The 14,589-nt window shown below is 41.2% G+C and overlaps 1 long non-coding RNA gene across 1 annotated transcript; it reads left to right on the forward strand.

The window, feature by feature from the left end:
- The first annotated feature begins 1,622 nt into the window (after nucleotides 1-1,622).
- LOC137095715 (uncharacterized) lies at nucleotides 1,623-8,182 on the forward strand. Its single transcript, XR_010908887.1, has 3 exons — nucleotides 1,623-1,750; nucleotides 6,067-6,173; nucleotides 7,574-8,182. It is a non-coding gene; the product is annotated as an uncharacterized lncRNA (long non-coding RNA).
- The last annotated feature ends 6,407 nt before the right edge of the window (nucleotides 8,183-14,589 follow it).

The following is a 14,589-nucleotide window of genomic DNA, read 5'->3' on the forward strand; positions in this document are numbered from 1 at the left end:
CGTCCACTTTTATTGCCATGGTTTCCTCCTCTATGAATTCCAAGGTTTGTAGTTTACTGAAACCCAGGAGATCTCTATCCGGCTGAGGATTTTAAAGGGCATTCCCTAAACTGCAAATGCACAGGTTCCATAGGAGAAACAATAACAGTTTAAATGGAAGAGCTGTGCTTAAAGGTGAAGTGGGATATTGTCCCAAGATAATCCTAGGCTGCATTTACACTATAGAATTACTGCAATTTGACGCCACTTTAACTGTATTGTCGAAGGCTTTCGTGGCTAGAATCACTGGGTTATTGTAGGTTTTTTTGGGCTATATGGCCATGTTCTAGAGGCATTTTCTCCTGACGTTTGCCTGCATCTATGGCAAGCATCCTCAGTACCTCACTACCTCTGAGGATGCTTGCCATAGATGCAGGCGAAACGTCAGGAGAAAATGCCTCTAGAACATGGCCATATAGCCCAAAAAAACCTACAACAACCCACCACTTTAACTATTAGTGCTCAATGCTACAGGATCATGGGTGTTGCACTTTACAAGGTTTCCGTGTTCTCTGACAAAGAGTGCTGACAACTTCTGTAATTCCACAGCATTCAGCCATGGCAGCAAAAGCATTGTCAAACTGCATTGATTCTACAAAGCAAATGAAGCCTTAGTGCTCTTCTGTGAACTACCTTGCTTTATTTTCAACCAAAGCAGTGGTTCCATCCAGTGGGCCACGGACAAGCAGTGGTCCAGAAGAATGAAAATATGGTCCGCAGCCTCACCATTGCTACACCGTCGTCTTGAAACCACACGGCAACAAAAGTGACTGGTCTTGTGAAACCCTCTTATAGTGTTGAGGCAACGGGGATGTTGGAAGGGGAGAGGTTGACCACCCATGAAAGATTACTACTACCACATCAGCTCTAGATTATTAAATATGGTTTTTTGTGGGTGAGCAAATGGTGACTACTAGATGGCACATATTCTGTATGAGAAACTAGAGTTGATGTGTGCTATCCAATGCAATTTTCTGAATCAGCACCCCAAATAACCAAACCGAATCTAAAGTTGACCAAAAACCAATTTGTAACCCTTTTTGGTACTAATATTCGAGAGTGGTCCCTGGTCAATGTGGTCCCTGGTCATGTGGTCCCTGTTCAAGTGGTCCCTGGTCAAATAAAGGTTGGGACCATTGCTCCAAAATAATGTCCTTCCTACATATGACTTTTAAAAAGAGTACACAATAGCAGCCTTTTACCTATCAAATGGGTGAAACCCTTGTGCCGGCAGGACTGCTGACATATCAGCAGTTTGAATCTAGAGAGAGCAGGTTGAGCTCCTGTCTGTCACCTCCAGCTCCCCATGCATGAACATGAGAGAAGCCTCCCACAAGGATGATAAAACATCAAACATCCGGCCGTCCTCTGGGCAACATCCTTGCAGACGGCCAATTCTCTCACACCAGAAGCAACTTACAGTTTCTTAAGTCACTCCTGTCACGGAAAAAAATCCCTACAGAATAATTAGAAATAATAACTAATTCTGTTCACACTCACCACTGTGGGATCATCAGCCGCATCCTTAGAAAACAAAACAGAAATGAACAATTATTTTTTATCTTTGTTTGAAACAGGCCTAAAACAAAGACACCAAGGCGCCACATGGAACGGCTCCGGTGGGTAGTCGGTTTCTTCCCTCCTGACATCCCCATCTCCTCGGCACTATAAGAGGTTTTGCGAGACCAGTTGCTCTCCTTGCAATGGTGTGGTAAGAGTGAGGCCACAGGCTATATTTTAGTTCTTGGGGACCACTGGTGGTCCATGGACCACAGGTTGGGAACCACTTCTCTGAGGAGTGCAAGTATGGTTTACTGGGGACTTAAAGTCACTGGCATTTAAAAAATTAGATATTAGTTTTCACCACCAATTTATCCGCCTTCATTAAGCAAAGCAGGATTAGCCGGTCTTGGGGGGTATATCAACAAAATAATGATGTTGAATTTCATGACAAAGTGCAATATCACACTACACTATTGAAGTGATGTTCGTCCACTTTTATTGCCATGGTTTCCTCCTCTATGAATTCCAAGGTTTGTAGTTTACTGAAACCCAGGAGATCTCTGTCTGGCTGAGGATTTTAAAGGGCATTCTCTAAACTGCAAATGCACAGGTTCCATAGGAGAAGCAATAACAGTTTAAATGGAAGAGCTGTGCTTTAAAAGTGAAGTGGGATATTGTCCCAAGATAATCCTAGGCTGCATTTACACTGTAGAATTAGTGCAATTTGACACCACTTTAACTGTTAGGGCTCAATGCTACAGGATCATGGGTGTCGGACTTTACAAGGTTTTCAGTTTTCTCTGACAAGAGTGCTGATGACTTTTGTAATTACATAGCATTCAGCCATGGCAACTAAAGAGCTTAAGATCTTCTGAGGAGGCCCTGCTCTCGGCCCCGCCTTTGTCTCAAACACACTTGGCGGGGACAAGGGACAGGGCCTTCTCGGTGGTGGCTCCCCGCCTGTGGAATTTGCTCCCCGGGGAAATTAGGTCATTGTCATCCCTCCTCACCTTTACAAAAAAAGTTAAAACGTGGCTGTGGGACTAGGCCTTTAGGCAATCAGGTTAAAGGACAATTGATAATGTCTGACCTTGGCATGGAAGAGGATTTGGATAAGTTAAGCGGAGTAATCATTAGTAGATGGCTAGCTAAACAGCCACCAGACGGGCAATAGCTAATCAGAGTGTAAGTATACTGTTTTAATCTTTATTTATTCATGTTCATGTTTAATTGTTATATTTGTTATTCTGTATTTTATGATGCGGCATTGAATTATTGCCAATTGTAAGCCGGCCTGAGTCCCCCCAGGGGTTGAGAAGGGTGGGGTAAAAATGTTCGAAATAAATCAAAATAAATAAAGCACTATCAAACTGCATTAATTCTACAGAGCAGATGAAGGCTTAGTGATATTCTGTCAACTACCTTGGTTTATTTTTATCCAAAGCAGTGGTTCCCAACCTGTGGCCCATGGACAAGCAGTGGTCCACAAGAATTAAAATATGGTCCGCAGCAGGCCCGTAGCCAGGATTTTGTTTCGGGGGGGGGGGGGGGCTGAATTTTTTTCAGGGGGGTCTTTCGGGGGGGTGAGTTTTGGGGGGGTGAGTCTGAGTGAAAGAGGGTCTAGCTTAGCAAACCTTTTGTATCATTACCCCAATACCCCCATGCATATGAGATATATTGATTATGGTGATCAGATCATGATATGAATAAACATAACAGTTTAAATAATGCACCAGTAAGGCCTTTTCGCGAACCACCATGAGAATTTCGGGAGGGGGGAGGGCTGAAGCCCCTCAAGCCCACCCCCCCCCCCCCGGCTACATGCCTGGTCCGCAACCTCACCATTGCTACACCGTCATCTTGAAACCACACGGCAATGAGAGCGACTGGTCTTGCGAAACCCTCTTATAGTGCTGAGGTAATGGGGATGTTGGAGGGGGAGAGGTTGACCACCCACAAAAGATTACTACTACCACATCAGCTCTAGATTATTAAATATGGGTTTTTGTGGGTGAGCAGATGGTGACTACTAGATGGCATATATTCTGTATGAGAAATTAGAGCTGATGTGTTCTATCCAATGCAGGGTTTTTTTTTCAAACAGCACCCCCAAATAACTAAACCAAATCTGAAGTTGACCAAAAACTGATTTGTAACCCTTTTGGTACTAATACTGGAGAGTGGTCCCTGGTCAAAGAGGTCCCTGTTCAAGTGGTCCCTGGTCAAAAAAAAGGTTGGGACCATTGCTCCAAAATAATGTCCTTCCTACATATGACTTTTAAAAAGAATACACAATAGCAGCCTTTTACCTATCGAAAGGGTGAAAGCCTTGTGCCGGCAGGACTGCTGACCCACAGGTCAGTGGTTCGAATTTGGGGAGAGCAGGTTGAGCTCCCTCTGTCAGCTCCAGCTCCCCATGCATGAACATGAGAGAAGCCTCCCACGAGGATGGTAAAACATCAAACATCCGGGTGTCCTCTGGGCAACGTCCTTGCAGACGGCCAATTCTCTCACACCAGAAGCGACTTACAGTTTCTTAAGTAGCTCCTGACATGGAAAAAAAAAACCCAAACCTACAGAATAATTAGAAATAATAACCAATTCTGTACACACTCACCGCTGTGATATCATCAGCCGCCTCCTTAGAAAACAAAACAGAAGTGAACAATTAGTTTTTGTCTTTGTTTGAAATAGAAACAAAGCCTTCATTAAGGAAAAGTTGCAGTAGTCTCTTTAAATACAATACCAGCCAGTTCTACATCAATTCACTGAAAAGGTTTGGTACTCACTTCCACTGTGGGGTCAGCAGTATCCTAAAGATATAGGAGCAAAAAGTTATTTCTTATTCTTTTTTTAAAAAAATGGACAGTGGGTAAAATCTGGTTTTTACTACATTAAACCTGACAGAGATTGAGGGCCCTTCCACACAGTCACATAACCCAGAATGTCAAGGTAGAAAATACCACAATATCTGCTTTGAACTGGGTTATCTGAGTCCCCACTGCCATATATTCCAGTTCAAAGCTTTTATTCAGCTATGTGGAAGGGGCCTGAGAGATTCTCCCCGATTTCCCCATATATCCTCTATTCTATGCTATAGCCTTCAATTTCATTCACCACTTGGGGACAACATATATTAAGTGATGAGGACAGAATGAAGTTCACCATTTAATACACCATTTAGTTTTCACATCTGTATCTGTGTCTTTGTTGCACACAATCTAGAATCCAGTAATTTATTGGTTCATGATTTATTTGTTCATGATTATTTTGGTCCCGAGGTTACCTGGTGCTGCAGCAGGTTAAACCACTGAGCTGCTGAACTTGCTGACCAAAAGGTTGGCAGTTCAAATCTGGGAAGCAGGATGAGCTCCTGTTGTTAGCTCCAGCTTCTGCCAACCTAGCAGTTTGAAAACATGCAAATGTGAGCAGATCAATAGGTACCGCTTCTGCGGGAAGTTAAATACGCGTGATGCAGTCATGCTGGCCACATAACCCTTGGAGGTGTCTATGGACAACGCTAGATCTTTGTCTTAGAAATGGAAATAAGCACAATCCTCCAGAGTCAGATACAACTACATTTAATATCAGGGAAAACCTTTAACTTTTACTGTTTTGGTCCTTGGCTCACATCAAAACACACCACATAATCACTGCTTGCTTGTGTCCCATTGATTTTCAACCCACCTGTCCTTTTGGAAAAGGTGGGTTGAAAAGCCTTGTTTGGGGGGGGGGGGGCAATTGTAGAGAGATATCAGAAATACAATTGTTTATGTGTTATTTTCTTTTAAAAGCAAATCTTTACTTTATTCTTAATTTAATGGACTAGCCACAATTATTTTCAACGGGCTGCAGTGCCAACAGATTGTATATGAGGTGTGCACGTAAGTGCAGAAAGGGATGTAAATTCCTAGCACTATAACAGAAACAAGTGTATATTTTGAATGATCAGAGAAGCAGGTAAGACAGGCTTGCTGTGGTTTATTTTTCATTCAAGGAAATGCTTTTTCTACATATAACCTTTTTTAATAGCATACAATAGCAGCCTTTGGCTTTTAAAGTAAAGGTAAAGGTTTCCCCTTGACATTAAGAGAGGGAAATGGTGCTCCTCTCCATTTCTAAGCCAAAGAGCTGGCATTGTCCATAGGCACCTCCTAGGTCATGTGACCAGCATGACTGCATGGAGTGCCGTTACCTTCCCGCCAAAGTGGTACCTATTGATTTACTCACATTTGCATGTTTTCAAACGACTAGGTCGGCAGAAGCTAGGGCTAACGATGGGAGCTCACACCATCCCTCAAATTCAAACCGCTTATCTTCCAGTCAGCAAGTTATGCAGCTTAGCGATTTAACACACTGCACCACTGCAGCCCCATCTTTGGCTTTTACCTACTGAATAACACTATGTAACACAAGTTTTGTTCCTGGGTTCTAAATGTTATTTTCTAATTGGTTCTATCATTAAAAAACATGGGAAAAGTTTGTTAACCTGCAATTCTTTTGTTTTTGTGGGACATCCTGCAGCACATTTTGCTATAGCTTTTCAATGAATATCTCACAGAGTCTCAACCGATTCAACATGTGGCCGACACAAAAACAAAATTTCTGGAATATAACAATTACTTTCAAAGGTAAGTGCTGCACAATTAAACAGGAAATAACACTTTTAAACCAATTACATACTGTATTTTGAAATAATAATTGATTCTGGTACACACTCACCTCGGCATCTTCAGCCGCATCCTTAAAAAAGCAAAAATAGAAATGAACAATTTTTTTGTTTGTTCAAAATGGAAGCAAAGCCTTCATTAAGGAAATAGTCCTTTTAAGATGTTTGAGCATGCAGTACCACCACCAGAAAATTACGAGGGTTGAATAAGAAGTAACGCCTCCACCTTTGTTACTTGGGTTTGGATGGGAATATTTTAATAAATCAAACACAGTAATAATCCTTAGAATGCGCTCTTTAACTACCACTATTCACTTTTCCACATAATCACCAGACAATTGGATACATTTCTGCCAACAATGAACAAGTTTTCTGAAGCCGTCATGGAACAAGTTGACATTCTGTTTCCACAGCTCATCGTGCACAGATCTTCTGATAGCCAAGCAAAGCCATAATGTGACCCATACATTCTTGTGAAATGCCGATTATGCTTGAAATTTCTCTCTGAGTGATACAGTGGTCATCCTGAATCAATTTGTCAAACTTTTGCTTGTGAAACTCGGTGGTTGCTGTCACAGGATGTCCAACTCTTTATTTGTCATGCAAGTCAGATGTTCCCACCTCAACATTTTTAAACTTACTCGCCCAACGACGCACAGTACTCACATCAACACAATCACCATAAACAGCTTGCATTCTCTGATGAATCTCCTTTGCGGTGACACTTTCTGCTGTCAGGAATTCAATGACTGTACCTTGCTTAAGTCACATTGACAGACCGTCTATGCAGGATTCCATACTTTGCACTTTAACAACACAACCATTCAGTGCTAAGGCTTCCTGCCAAAATGGAACTGTAGAGGAGAGTCTACGGAACAAGCCAGTACCTGCTGCATACCAGTACTGCCATTTGTTGAGGAGTTACAAAGGTGGAGGCATTACTTTTCATTCAACCCTCGTACATAGCAGTTGTGACCATCAAAATCAGCAAATGTTCATTGTAAATAGAAAAGATCACACACTGACTTAGAAACATTTCCCAATTATCTATCAATGAGAAAGAATAGGCTGTGCTTTACTTTTTTATCCTGCCTTATTTGTATCTTTTTTTTCCTGCAATACATGCTATACCAGCCAGTTCTACGTCAGTTCATTGGAAATGCTCAGTACTCACATCCACCGGGCTGTCAGCAGGACCCTAAAGATACAGGAATGAACCGTTATTTCTTAGTCTTCCCTTTTTAAAAAATGCAAACAAATCACTAATTCAAAACAGTACGTCAAGTCTGTTTTTTATTGACACAAAACCTGGCAGAGATTGGGAGACCCTCCCAGATTTTCCCATATATTCTCTTTTCTAAGCTATAGGAGCCAATTTCATTTACCGCAAACCAGGAATGGGCAACTTGGAAGTCCCTGAACAGACTCAGAAGTGGAGTGGGCAGATCGAAAGACAACCTGGCAAAATGGCACCACCGAAAAGAATCCCACACCTTGTGTGACTGTGGAGCAGAACAGACAACGCCGCATCTGTATTCGACGAGTGAGCCAATACCCTGAGATATGGATGGAGGATGATGAACAATGATTTTAGTGTGATGACTGACCATTATAGTTATTGAATGTAATTGCTGTTTTAAGGTTTTATTGTAATATGAATTATGATGTTTTATTGACTGTATGTGATATTATGGTTGGAAACCGGTCTGAGTCCCTCAAGAGAGGTGAGAAGGTCGGTATATAAAACTTTTAAATAAATAAATAAATAAATCTGTATGCTTGTCCACTATGCCCTGCCTCATGTACAGAGGTAGAATTGTTGGAGGCTACAGACAATGCCATTGCTGTTGCCCGTTTTTGGTCAAAAGATATTTAGCTGCCTGTGCTCCTTCTATTTTTATCAGTTTTATGCTAATGTATGCAATGCTTATGATATGAAATAAAAATAAAATAAAACAGAATTAAATAGCATTGGTATTTAAAATATTAGTTAAAATCCATAAATTATGGAATGCTTTTGATACAAAATAAAATAAATATAAATGTACCGCTTGGGGACCACATCCATTCAGTGGTGAGTACAGAATAGGGTTCAACAGATTTCCCCCTATACTCTCTATTTAAAGGAGACACAGTAGAGTCTCACTTGAAACAATCATGAAACAATCAGGGTCAGATAACAACCCTCACTCAGCAAAGGATTCCCCCAGGCAGGAATCAGCCAGACCTTGAAGCTGCAAGGCCATCCAATGCTAATCAAGGTAGCCATTTGAAACATTCACACTTGTCTCAAGCAGACAAGAGTTCTTTCTCCCACCCTGGGCATTCCACAGATAAATAAACCTCACTTGTGTAGTTTCCAACAGACCTCACAACCTCCGAGGATGCCTGTCATAGTTGTGGGTGAAACTCACAGCAACCCAATCATTAAAGTTGTGTTGATGGTTATGGGTTGCACATTCTAAAATGGGGTGACACTTACCATGGGGAAGAAGAGAGAGGCAGGCAGTGCTGAATGGACAGCTCCTTCTGCTTCTTCCCTCTCAGCTGGATTTCTCCCACTCCTTGCACATATTCAAATGCCAGTCGGAGCCTCCCCCCACACATTTACACAGAGTTGTATCTTTGCTTCCCCTTCTCTGCCATCCATCCATACAGGTGACATCAAGCCTTGTGACACCACTGAAGCAAGTCAAATTAACTGTCTAATGTACAACTTGATACTAATGAAAGGATTCTATATCCAAAGTTAGGAACAATACTCACCTCTTTGCCATCATCATCCTGAAATGTAGAATTTTGCAGTTACTTTCTCGTTTAGATTTATATATTACAGAATAATAATCAACATGAGAAAATACTTAAAAATAATCAAATTATAGTCATCGTGCTCTCTATTTATTTATTTATTTATTTCTCTCTCTCTCTCTCTCTCTCTCTCTTCATCCATCTATATAAATAAAAATGTAATGTTCGTTTGTGGGATTAACAGAACTCAAAAACCACTTAAACCCGAAATATTTCTACTGGGAATTTCAGACCAAAAAAATGAGAGTAATATAGACAAACTTTTATTCCTTTCCACAACCGCTGCTAGAATTTGTTATGCAAGATTATGGTGGGAAAAAAAGAAAGAAATACCCACAATTGATAACTGGAAAAGGAAAATTATGGATGTAAGAAATATGGACAGGCTAAGTTTTTTACTACAAAAATATAAAGGGATAATAGATAAAGAGACAGATTGGACATTGATAAATGAATATTTAAAATAAAAGTAGGATACAAACAATTATAGAATTGCCCCATAAATTCCAAAAGGAAGAAAAAAATGAAAGAGAAAAAAAAAGGAAAATCCATAGAAGAAGGAAAAGGAAGAAGCCCTCCGTGAAGTTTCCCGGAAGTCGGACTAAAGAAAAAGATAACTGCAGTTGTTTTTGTTTTTATTCTGTTTTCTTTTTCCCTCTCCTTTTCTCTATCATTCTCTACTCTCTTTTCCTTTCTTCTTCTCCTATTTTGAATCTTTATTTTTCTTGGACTTTAAATCTTGTAACTAATCTTTATTTTAAATTAATATGTATTATGAAAATATTCAATAAAAATTATATATTTTTAAAAAAACCACTGGATGAATTGATATCAGATTTGGACAAAATACACCTATCAGGCCAACGAGTGACCATCACTCATAAAAGCACTGGAAAACACAGCAAAAGAGACTTAAAAAGCCAAAAAAAACCATTACAACACATGTGCAAAACCACACACATATAAATGCAAACACCCATATATACACACATATACACACACAAAACACATATACACAGACTGGGCCACAGCAATGCGTGGCAGGGGATGGCTCTGGGGGTTGGTGCTCATCTCCATTTCTAAGCCGAAGAGCCGGCGTTGTCCATAGACACATCCAAGGTCATGTGGCCAGCATGACTGCATGGAGCGCTGTTACCTTCCCACCGGAGCGGTGCCTATTAATCTATTCACATTTACATGTTTTTGAACTGCTAGGTTTGCAGAAGCTGGGGCTAACAGTGGGAGCTCACCCCGCTCTCCAGATTCAAACTGCTGACCTTTTGGTCAGCAAGTTCAACAGGTCAGTGGTTTAACCCGCTGTACCACTGGGGGCTCCTAAGAACAATGAAACTGCAAAACAAATAAATCAGGCAAATCAATCATTTTTTTAAAAAATATATCCTTTATTTTTGTATTTCTACTGGGAGGAAATTGCAAAATTAGAATGCCACCATATAGAAAGCATCTCTCCCTGAAAACTAGAAAAAGAACTAACTAAGCAGCTGCTCTATACATGGCCAGAGGGCTACATAATGCCTTTTAAACACATCCAGCACACATCTTGTTCACCCAATACCAGAATAACAGGATCAACCTGAATATTAAAATCAAAAATGAAGAAAACTATGAAGATGAGCATATACTTACTGAAATCTCTCTCTTCCTTCGAAGTTTCTATTTAGGAGAAAGCAAAAGAAAATGGTTAATGCAATATCATCAGAATGGGCAATCCGATCTCCAGCTTGAAGGAAGAAAACCACTTCCTCTAAAAATATAATCATTGCAACATTAAAATGATCCATTTACACCAGTGGTTCTCAACCTTCCTAATGTCACGACCCCTTAATACAGTTCCTCATATTGTGGTGACCCACAACCATAACATTATAAATGGAGGGAGAAAGGAAGGAAGGAAAGAAGGAAGGAATGGAGGGAGGGAGGGAGCAACGAAGGAGGGAAGGAGGAACGATGGCGGGAGCAAGGAAAGAAGGAAGGAGGAACGGTTGGAGGGAGGAAAGAAAGAAGGAAGGAAGGAAGGAAGGGAGGGAGGGAGGAAGGGAGGGAGGAAGGGAGGGAGCAAGTAAGGAAGGAAGGAGGGAAGGAGGGAGGGAGGAAGGGATGGAGGGAGCAAGGAAGGAAGGAGGGAGGGAGGTTACATCCCATATAGACTACTGCAACATGCTCTATGTGGGGTTGCCTTTTAAGACTGGGAGCTTCAAATGGTCCAACGGGCGACAGCCAGATTGCTCACCGGAGTGACGTTCAAGGAGAATATAACGCCTTTCTTACACCAAATCCACTGGCTGCCAATTTGCTGCTGGGCACAATTCAAAGTGCAGGCTTTAGCCTATAAAGCGTTAAACGGTTCTGGCCCAGCTTACCTATTTGGACGTATTTCTCCCTATGAATCATCTAAGAGTTTAATATCATCCGGGGAGGCCCTGCTCTCGGTCCTGCCTTCTTCGCAGGCGCGACTGGCAGGGACAAGAGACAGAGCCTTCTCAGTGGTGGCCCCTCGATTGAGGAATGTCCTCCCCGGGGATATTAGATCAGCCCCTCCCTCTTGATGTTCCGGAAAAAAGTGAAAACATGGCTATTTGAACAAGTTTTTGGAATCTAATGCAACAGTCAAATGCAGTATTAGACGAAAGTGAACATTGGAATGACCCAGTCGATGACCTATGGACAATGAGACTAACCATGAAGGCATTGCTCTTCTATGTTTTATTGAATGCATTTTTAATTCTGTTAATTGTATATTGTTAGGCATTGAATTGCTGCCTATGTTGTAAAGCCACCTTGAGTCACCTTCGGGTTTGAGAAAGGCAGGATAGAAATATCGTAAATAAATAAATAAGGAAGGGACTTAGCCGCACTTACCTGTGACAAGGCATTGCCAATTAAATCTTTCATAGGTACCTGAAATAAAGACAGGAAATGTTTACCAATGACCTTTGTTGGGAAAATGCATCCTTAATGCCCACAGGGCTAACCATGCCAGAATATTATATCCAGAATCCAATTGGCATCTTATGCATGTGGGTGGTTATTTGTTTGCTTACTGATGACCCCACATTCTCCTACAAATAGACTTTGAGCTTGTTTTTTTAGGAGTTCTAGTGGTATATCCTTGAATAGTGGCTGCCTATCTGGGATGGTTGTGCTCTTCTATCAAGCATGCTGCTTTGGGAGGAATGTACCTGGTGCAGTGAAGGAGAAAATGGAAACAAGCATAGCCAAATCAACTCTGGTGATCAGAGGAAAGCAGATGTTGCCCCATGTCACTCTTACATGCATTGCTCTAGTTTATAACTAAAATAAAAACATAAATTTATTTTTTCCCAAAGATTATGTAGGATAGAAAATACTCACGTGAAGAGCTATCCTACCTTACTCAATGAAAGAACTTGCACTATGTGTTCCTTTTTATATCGGTGAGTTTCCTGGACATGTTTTTGCATGTTCAATTAAATAAGAAGCGAAAGACTCCTTCATATAAAATGGTTGACATTCTCAAGCTAAATTTACAGCAACATTCCCTAAGAATCGACCTTGATTCTTGTGGGGGTTTTTTGGGCTATAGAGCCATGTTCTAGAGGCATTTCTCCTGACGTTTCGCCTGCATCTATGGCAAGCATCCTCAGAGGTAGTGAGGTGATGATGCTTGCCATAGATGCAGGCGAAACATCAGGAGAAATGCCTCTAGAACATGGCTCTATAGCCCGAAAAAACCCACAAGAACCTAGTGATTCCAGCCATGAAAGCCTTCGACAATAAATCTACCTTGAATTTTTTCTTTCATGTCAGAAGCGACTTGAGAAACTGCAAGTCACTTCTGGTGTGAGAGAATTGGCCATCTGCAAGAACATTGCCTAGAGATGCCCAGATGTTTTGATGTTTTACTATCCTTGTTGGAGGCTTCTCTCATGTCCTCATTCGGAGAGCTGGAGCTGACAGAGGGAGCTCATCTGCACTTTCCCTGGATTCGAACCTACAGCCTGTCGGTCTTCAGTCCTGCCGACACAAGGGTTTAACCCACTGTGTAGGCAGCACTGTTATCCTATTTTTTCTGCTCATATGAAGAACTCCCCAAAATATAGGCATGAAGGATTAACAACAAAAAGGAACATAGAATTAGGATTGACTGTGAAAAGTATTAGTAATAGGCATCTGCATATTGGGAAGAAAGATCCTCGGAAGTAATAGCACACAATTATCTTTAAAAAAATTAATTCATATGGTAAATTCAAGAAAGTGTAAATGCCATTATTATTTCCATGTAAAATTCTCTGTAATACGCACCAGAAAATTATCAAGAGGGGCTCCACCCTGAAACACAGAAATGTGCTGTTACTTATTGTTCTTGTATTCTCAGTAAAGTATTATCAATACAGAGGAAAGAAATGCCCAAACAGAATTATGGGCAATACTCAATAGATGAATGTGATCAGGAGAGAAGTCATCCTTAGCATATATTTAGTAAAGGTAAAAGTTCCGGTTAACATTAAGTCTAGTCGTGTCCAACTCTGGGGGGTAGTGCTCATCTCCATTTCTGAGCCAAAGAGCCAGCATTGTCCATAGACACCTCCAAGGTCATGTGGCCAGCATGACTGCATAGTGTACCTTCCCGCCAAAGTGGTACCTATTGATTTCTGCACTAAAAATCTTTAAGCCTCTAAAGTCCTATTCGATGCTGCCATATGGCATGACTGTTATTCTAGATAGAGTGCGGACAAGAATTATAAGAGAGCTTCTAAATGTGCCTTCTTGTGTACCTAATGTGATCCTGCTTCTAGAAATGGGTGAATGCCCACTGAGTACTAGAACCTGGACTCTGAAAATGAACCTATGGTTAAAAACAATGGTATTCAACCTGGGAGGTTTACTACATCACCTCCCTTATGAAGCCTTCAGGTGTGGAGGACTGAATGAAAAGCAGCCTCAGTTGGACTACCCACACCCTGTTCTGCTCCATCTGGGACTTAAAATGGTGCAAAAATCACTGAAGCAAAGTTTATGGAGAGCTTAGAGCCTACTCAAATTCACCATGCTCCCCCAGAGTTCTAAGCTTACCATACAAGGATCCATTTAAGACACGCGAATACCTAAAAGCCTGACAGTGACTAAATATCACAGATTCTTTACAATATAGAGGAAAGAAATGCCCAAATAAAATTATGGGCAATACTCAATAGATTAATGTGATCAGGAAAGAAGTTATCCTTAAATGTACTATAAAAGAATGCATATATTTCATAAAGGAAAAGGTTTCCCCTTGACATTAAGTGTAGTCATGTCCAACTCTGAGGAGTACTGCTCATCTCCATTTCTAAGCTGAAGAGCCACAGTTGTCCATAGACACCTCCAAGGTCATGTGGCCAGCATGACTGCATGGAGCACCATTACCTTCCCGCAGAAGCGGTATCTATTGATCTGCTCACATTTGCATGTTTTCAAACTGCAAGGTTGGCAGAAGCTGAGGCTAACAGCGGGAGTTCACCCCACTCCCCAGAGTCGAACCGCCAACCTTTTGGTCGGCAAGTGCAGCAGCTTAGCGGTTAATCTGCTGC

The sequence above is a fragment of the Anolis sagrei genome, chromosome Y (genome assembly GCF_037176765.1).
Source record: "Anolis sagrei isolate rAnoSag1 chromosome Y, rAnoSag1.mat, whole genome shotgun sequence".
Taxonomy (NCBI): Eukaryota; Metazoa; Chordata; class Lepidosauria; order Squamata; family Dactyloidae; genus Anolis; species Anolis sagrei.